General features: G+C 38.2%; 1 non-coding gene across 1 annotated transcript; it reads right to left on the reverse strand.

Moving 5' to 3' along the window:
• Positions 1 to 7840: 7840 nt before the first annotated feature.
• LOC112798898 (small nucleolar RNA R71) lies at positions 7841 to 7944 on the reverse strand. Its single transcript, XR_003200494.1, has one exon. It is a non-coding gene; the product is annotated as a small nucleolar RNA R71 (small nucleolar RNA).
• Between the last annotated feature and the right edge of the window lie 307 nt (positions 7945 to 8251).

Here is an 8251-nt window from a genome sequence, read left to right on the forward strand (position 1 = left end):
ATAAGAAAAAGATTTTGAAAATATTTTGAAAAAGATTTTTGAAATTTTCGAAAAAGAGAAAAAAAAATGAAAAAGATATAATTTTTGAAAAAGATTTTGAAAAGATAAGATTTTTAAAATTGAAAATTTGACTTGACTTGTAAGAAACAACAAATTTTTTTAAAAATTTTTGACCAAGTCAACCCAAAATTTCGAAAATTTGGAGGGAAATAAGGAAAAGATATTTTTTTAATTTTTGTGTTTTTCTCTTTTCTTTATGGATCAAAACAAAGAATGCATGCAAGAACACTATGAATGTTAAGATGAACACCAAGAACACTTTGAAGATCATGATGAACATCAAGAACATAATTTTGAAAAATTTTTGATGCAAAGAAAACATACAAGACACCAAACTTAGAAATCTTTAATGCATGGACTCTAACAAACGAAAAATGCACATGAAAAACAACAAACAACACAAAACAAGAAAACATCAAGATCAAAAGAGAAGACCTGTCAAGAACAACTTGAAGATCATGAAGAACACTATGAATGCATGGAATTTTTGAAAAATGCAAGTAAAATTTTTAAAACATGCAATTGACACCAAACTTAAAAATTGACTCAAGACTCAAATAACAAACACAAAATATTTTTGAATTTTATGATTTTATTATTTTTTTCGGATTTTTATTAATTTTTTTTTGGAAAATAAAGTTTGGAAAAATGAAAAAGAAATGAAAAATTTTGAAAAAGATTTTTGAAAAGTTTTTGAAAAGAAAATTACCTAATCTGAGCAACAAGATGAACCGTCAGTTGTCCATACTCGAACAATCCCCGGCAACGGCGCCAAAAACTTGGTGGACGAAATTGTGATTCATTTGTTCTCTTTGTATTTTGTAAAATTCATTGCTTTTTCTTTCCCTGGCAATGGCACAAAAAATATAATGCCAATACCATGGTTCACAACTATGTGTGGTCACAACTCCGTTCAACTTAACCAGCAAGTGTACTGGGTCATCCAAGTAATACCTTACGTGAGTAAGGGTCGATCTGACAGAGATTGTTGGTATGAAGCAAGCTATGGTCACCTTGTAAATCTCAGTTAGGCAGATTAAATGGTTTATGATAAGTTCGAAAATAAATAATAAACAGAAAATAAAATAGGATAGAAATACTTGTGTAAATCAATAGTGGGAATTTCAGATAGGCATATGGAGATGCTATGCTCCTCTTGAATCTTTACTTTCTTATTACATTCATCCAATTTCTTCTTACTCCTTTCCATGACAAGCTGTATGTAGGGCATCACCGTTGTCAATGGCTACATCCCATCCTCTCAGTGAAAATGGTCCTATGCTCTGTCACAGCACGGCTAATCATCTGTCAGTTCTCAATCAGGTTGGAATAGAATCCCTTGATTCTTTTGCGTCTGTCACTAACACCCAGCCTTCAGGAGTTTGAAGCTCGTCACAGTCATTCAATCTCGGAATCCTACTCGGAATACCACGGACAAGGTTAGACTTTCCGGATTCCCGGAATCCTACTCGTAATACCACAGACAAGGTTAGACTTTCCGGATTCCCATGAATGCCGCCATCTATCTAGCTTATACCACGAAGATTCTGTTGGGGAATCTAAGAGATATGCGCCCGGCCTAAGGTAGAACAGAAGTGGCTGTCAGTCACGCGTGTTCATAGGTGAGAATGATGATGAGTGTCACGGATCATCACATTCATCAAGTTAAAGTGCAACGTATATCTTGGAATAAGAATAAGGAGAATTGAATAGAAAATAATAGTAATTGTATTGAAACTTGAGGTACAGCAGAGCTCCACACCCTTAGTCTATGGTGTGTAGAAACTCCACCATTGAAAATACATAAGTGAAAGGTTCAGGCATGGCCGAATGGCCAGCCCCCATGGTCTAAGGACTAGGCATCCAGAGATGTCTAATACACTAGTAAAAAGTCCTATTTATAATAAACTAGCTACTAGGGTTTACATGAGTAAGTAATTGATGCATAAATCCACTTCCGGGGCCCACTTGGTGTATGTTAGGGCTGAGCTTGGTTTATCCACGAGCTGAGGCTTTTATTGGAGTTGAACGCCAAGTTGTAACGTGTTTTGGGCGTTCAACTCCGGGTCGTGACGTGTTTCTGGCGTTTTACTCCAGACAGCAACATGGAACTAGCGTTGAGCGCCAGTTTACGTCGTCAATTCCCGAATAAAGTATGGACTATTATATATTGCTGGAAAGCTCTGGATATATAATTTCCAACGCCATTGAGAGCGCGCCATTTGGAGTTCTGTAGCTCCAGAAAATTTATTTCGAGTGCAGGGAGGTCAGATTCCAACAGCATCAGCAGTCCTTTATTAGCCTCCTTCTCAGAGTTTTGCTTAGGTCCCTCAATTTCAGCCAGAAATTACCTGAAATCACAGAAAAACACACAAACACATAGTAAAGTCCAGAAATGTGAATTTAACATAAAAACTAATGAAAACATCCCTAAAAGTAGCTTGAACTTTCTAAAAACTATCTAAAAACAGTGCCAAAAAGAGTATAAATTATCCGCTCATCACTAACCAAGGATTCAAATTAAGGACATTATTGTTTTCCGCTTAGAGTTAATGATGTACTAATGTAAAGAATAAAAGGGGTAAAATAGGCTCAAATTGGTTTGCAAAGGATAATGAAAGGTTAAGACCATATGGGTATATACGCTTAGTGAAACAAGGCCTCAATCACATCTTATGCATGCATACATTAAACAATAGAAATATAGAATCAAGCAAGACAAAGATCACAATTTTAGAGAGAAAAACACACACCAAAAAATAAAATATTGGTTGATAAAATGCAACCAATCAAATAGGCTCAAAATCTCACTGGTTTTGTGTGTTCGAGCTCTAAATCCATGTTCGAAAATAAAATTTCTTCAAACAAGTTTTTCAAAAAGTTTAATTCAAATTAGTGAAGTGCTATAAAAAGTTTTCTTGAAAAAAAAATATTATTTCAACCAAGTGGTAAAATATGCACAATCAAACAAACATGCAAATGCAACAACTAATTTAACAAAGAAAATTTAAACATTGGTGTTGAGACAGGAAGGTACTAACCCACGGAGATCGGTATCGACCTTCCCACACTTAGAGATTGCACCGTCCTCGATGCATGCAAAGATGTGCAGGTAAGCAGGGGTTGTGGTTCCTCAGTCGGTGCTTCTTTCGTTTCGCTCTTCGCCGGTGGCTTCTTAGAGGCTTTCTCTTTACCTGTTTTGGTGGCTATCTTAAAAGGGAAAAGAGTATTAGCATGTAAGTCCAAGGAAGAGGATAGTGCAAGTAATAATCGATGCCCGGGTAAGGAAAATAGTGAACGAAAGACATGGTCGCAAATCTATGTGGTCAGTTCATCAATGAAATATAGCAGGGCATGGTATGTATTGGATGCAAGATGTTTATTAGCATGCCGACAAAGGCATGAGTAGCATAGATCAAGCACCAAAAAATGTATTATTACTTGTAACAAACTGACAATAACGTTTCTATTGACAATTATAATTAATGAATAAAATGTGGAAAGGGCTTTGTGAAAAACAGGCATTAGAGTAGATGGATAGAATAATGAAGAATGCACAATGCCATACGGGATTTTTCACAAACACTTAGTATGCATGTTTAATATGATAAGGAAAGAATTAAAACTGAAAGCATGCAAGCAATCCAAAAATAATTAATAATAATTTTCAAACAATTCCTTAATAATCCATAAGCAATTATAGGAAAATAATCACCCAATTTAGATTTCTAACACCAATTAGAATCATGCAAAAAGATATAAAAAAGAAGAAGAAAAAGAAAATAGAAAGAAAAGACCTTGGGAACAAGGTGAGAAAGAGAGGTAATGGAGAATGGGAGGTGAAGAAAATATGATAAGAAGAAGAAACGAGTGAAAAAAGGAAAGAAAGAAGAAGAAGAGAGAAGGAAATTAAGATTCAGAAAGATAAGATAAGAAAACAGGGTTGCACAGGGTTCTGGGTGTCTTGCGCGCACGACGCGTACGCGTGGGTTGCGCACTGAGGGAGGCGACACGTAGGCGTCGGTCATGCGTACACGTGACCGTGTTTGTGCTACTAGCGCGAGGGAATGGGGCACTCGCACAACCCTCTGTTCGTTTTGGGATGTGTGCTAACATGTCATATGACGCGTGCGCGTCAGGAACGTGCACGCGTGGTAGGGCTTATTGTGAAAGTGACGCGCACGCGTCCACGACGCATTCGCGTGATGAGATTTGTGCCTCGGGCACAGTGCCAGCACCAAGCCATCCTAACATTCGGCCGAAACACCTTTTACGTCGATTTTTCAGGGCCACGCGTGCGCGTCATTGACGCGATCGTGTGAAGGGCCAAAATCTCAAATGACGCGTACGCGTGGTGATGCTTGTGCGAGTGGCATTCTTCCTGCACAGTTCCCATGCAACTTTTTGTTTAGTTTTTTTATGCAGTATGCAGAATGTAGAATGCAATGAATGTTATACAAAATTCCAGGTTCAATTAAAACTCAAAATCAAACAAAACAGACTAGAATTAAAACTAAAAAAGGAACGATCATACCATGGTGGGTTGTCTCCCACCTAGCACTTTTAGTTAAAGTCCTTAAGTTGGACATTTGGCAAGCTCCTTGTCATGGCGGCTTGTGCTTGAACACATCTTGAAACTGCCACCAATGCTTGGACTTCCAATAAGCTTCAACATCTCCAAATAAATTCACCAAGCGTTGATGAAGTTTTCCACAAGCTTTGAGCTCCCAAAGTTGATCCTCATATATTCTCGGATCCCAAATCTTGTTTCGACTCCCGTCTTCAAGTTTATCATCATTGTTCCAGCCGAGTGGCAAGAAATTTGAATTCTCACTGAAGCAGCCAAACAACATCCTATACCCATTCAATTGAGCTTTGCACCAACACTTGCATTTAAACTTTGAGCTTTCAGCCATAATGAACCTAGGATTGTGTTGCCCACCACTAACCATCTTCCTCTTACTCTTAATGCCACAAAGAGCTCTAAGCTGACCATCCATCTCTAGTAGCCCATATTCAAGTGGGAAAGTAAAGGTCAAGGATAAGAATTTTACCCACTTGAACATTGTGTTGGACGGTAATAGCCGTGTGATGCCAAGGAATCTTAGGCTAGTTTCACTAGCATTTTTCTGTTAGTTTTAGTTGTTTTATGCATTTTCTTGAGCTTAAAGTAACCAAGAATGGTTAAATGAATAACAAAGCAATGAATCATCCAAACAGTATAATTTTGATGCAAATTCCATGAGTTTTTAGTTATATTACTTGAATGCTATGAATGGAAGATTTCTCATGAAATTTTGCAAGACTTTGATGCAATTGTTTGGATGATTTCAGGGAAGAAGAGGCTAGGCAAGGAAGCAACAAAATCAATAAAGGAAGCTTGAAGATCACATGTGGAGTTTAAGTTCCAGTTTAAGCTTAAACTGGAACTTAAACTGCCAAGCCATATAATGCTGAAAGTGGCGTTTAACCTCCAGTTTAACCTTAAACTGGAAGTTAAACGCCAGAATGAGAAATGCACCAAAGCTGAAATTGGCGTTTAACCTCCAGTTTAAGGTTAAACTGGAAGTTAAACGCCAGAATCATGGAAGTTGAGAAATGCTGAAACTGGCGTTTAACCTCCAGTTTAACCTTAAACTGGAAGTTAAACGCCAGAAGGAGAATAGCACCAGGGAGCATTTCCACGTTTAAGCTCCAGTTTAACCTTAAACTGGAGCTTAAACGTGTTCGACCCACATTATGCACCAGGAAGCCATTTCCACGTTTAAGCTCCAGTTTAAGCTTAAACTGGAGCTTAAACGTGTTCGACATTCACACTCCTGGGCTACTTTCTTCATTCCCACGTTTAAGCTCCAGTTTAACCTTAAACTGGAGCTTAAACGTGTTCGACCACAATTTGCCTCTAGGGTTGCTTTCTTCATTTCCACGTTTAAGCTTCAGTTTAACCTTAAACTGAAGCTTAAACGTGTTCGACCATTCCACACTCCATAGTTGCTTTCTTCCATTTCCAAGTTTAAGCTTCAGTTTAACCTTAAACTGAAGCTTAAACGTGCTTGAATTATACTACCTCCAGGAGTGTCCAACGTTTAAGTTGCAGTTTAAGCTTAAACTGCAACTTAAACACCACTTTTTGAAAGGGTTTCTGGGCCAAGAATATGGCAGTTTAAGTTAGCATTTGAGCACAAATATTAACTTAAACGTATTATGGTATGAAACCCAATTGAATATCATGGTTTATGGGATTGGGCCTGAAGAATTGATGAGTCTGGAATTTCAATTTGTTGAGTCATGTGTCATTACTTGTTTATCACTAAGTTTGCTCAATGAATGTTACAGAATTGGATCAGCAGCCTCATCAGGATTATGGACCATAAACCCAAAGCAAAAGGAAATCAAGGAAAGGCCTCAAAGCCCAAGAAACACAACAGAAGCTCAATTTAGAAAGTGTATAAATATGATAGAATTTAAGTTAGTTAAAAAAAAACTTTTAGACACTTGAGAATTTTTCATCAATTTTTCTAGTTTTGAATTCGGAGCTATGACTCACTAAACCCCTTTCATTGGGTTAGGGAGCTCTATTGTAATTCAATGAATCAATAACAGTTTTTATCTTCTTCTTCAATCTTTTCTCTTGAATTTTGTTAGAAAGCTTCTCGATCTAATTCCATTGGGTAGTTGTCTTGGGAAAGAAACTACCCATAATTTTGTTAGAAAGCTTCTCGATCTAAATCTTGATTCCGCTGAACTAGAACAAACTTCTAATCCGAATTGCTCATTCAACCAATCCTTGTGGGATTCGACCTCACTCTATTGTGAGTTTTTACTTGACGATAACCGGTGCACTTGCCGGAAGGAATTTTTGCCGATTGTGCAATTTCCTAAATCATAGCTATCAAGTTTATGGCTAGATCAAGTTTATGGCGCCGTTGCCGGGGATTGGTTTTCGATTGACAATTCTCAAATTGGAAGTTAACTAGATTGAGCATTTTTCTTGTTTTGATAATTTAGTTCAAGTTACTTGTTGAATTTTAATTTCTGCACTCTGTTATTTGCTTTTTCTTTCTTATGCCTTTCATTTCAAGCAACTAACTCACTGACCCACTAACTATTTGAATTAATTCCTCAACTGCTCTAACCATACTCTTCCATTAACCAAGAGTATTCCCCTTGTTTGTTGCTTGTGGTGTGTTCTTGTATGACAGGTAGGAGAGGAGAGACAACAACTCCCCCATATACCGAACCAGAGAGGACCCTTCATAAACTTAGAAGGGAAGCAAGAGGGAAGAAAGTACTGAGAGAAGAAGAATCTGAAGGAGAATCTGAGGACAACTTTGAGGAAGCTCTAGATCTCAACATGGATAGAGAAGTTCACAACCATGAGAGGGCTGATGGAAACAATGCCATTCCCGAGAGGAGGGTTCTTGGTTCATACATAAACCCAACCTCTGGGAATTGTGGTAGCAGCATTCAGAAACCACCCATTCAGGCCAACAATTTTGAACTCAAACCACAGCTAATATCATTGGTGGAGGATCATTGTTCATTTGGTGGGAGTGCTAATGAAGACCCAAACCAACATCTCACAAAATTCCTGAGAATTTGCGACACTGTGAAGTCCAATGGAGTCCAGGAAGATGCTTATAAACTGCTCTTGTTCCCATTTTCACTTAGGGACAAGGCAGCTAAGTGGCTGGAATCATTCCCAAGGGGGAGCCTAACAACCTGGGATGAGGTGGAAAGCAAGTTTCTGGCATGTTTCTACCCACCACAAAAGGTCAACAGGCTTCGATCTGAGGTTCAGACTTTTAGACAACAGGATGGTGAAACGCTCTACGAGGCATGGGAGAGGTTCAAAGAATTGACAAGGAAATGCCAGCCAGACATGTTCCATGACTGGGTGCAATTGCATATTTTCTATGATGGACTTTCTTATGAATCAAGGAAGGCTGTAGACCATTCATCAGGAGGTTCATTGAACAGGAAAAAGACTGTGGAAGAAGCCATTGAAGTGATTGAGACAGTGGCTGAGAATGAGTATTACTATGCTTCAGAAAGGCACAACACTAAGGGAGTCATGGAGCTGAACCATGTTGATACAATCCTAGCCCAAAACAAGGTGTTTGCCAAGCAACTAGCAGAGCTCACCAGGAAATTAGACACATAGCAAGTGGCTGCAATACACACACAAGAT

The sequence above is a fragment of the Arachis hypogaea genome, chromosome 4, assembly GCF_003086295.3.
Source record: "Arachis hypogaea cultivar Tifrunner chromosome 4, arahy.Tifrunner.gnm2.J5K5, whole genome shotgun sequence".
NCBI classification, from domain to species: domain Eukaryota; kingdom Viridiplantae; phylum Streptophyta; class Magnoliopsida; order Fabales; family Fabaceae; genus Arachis; species Arachis hypogaea.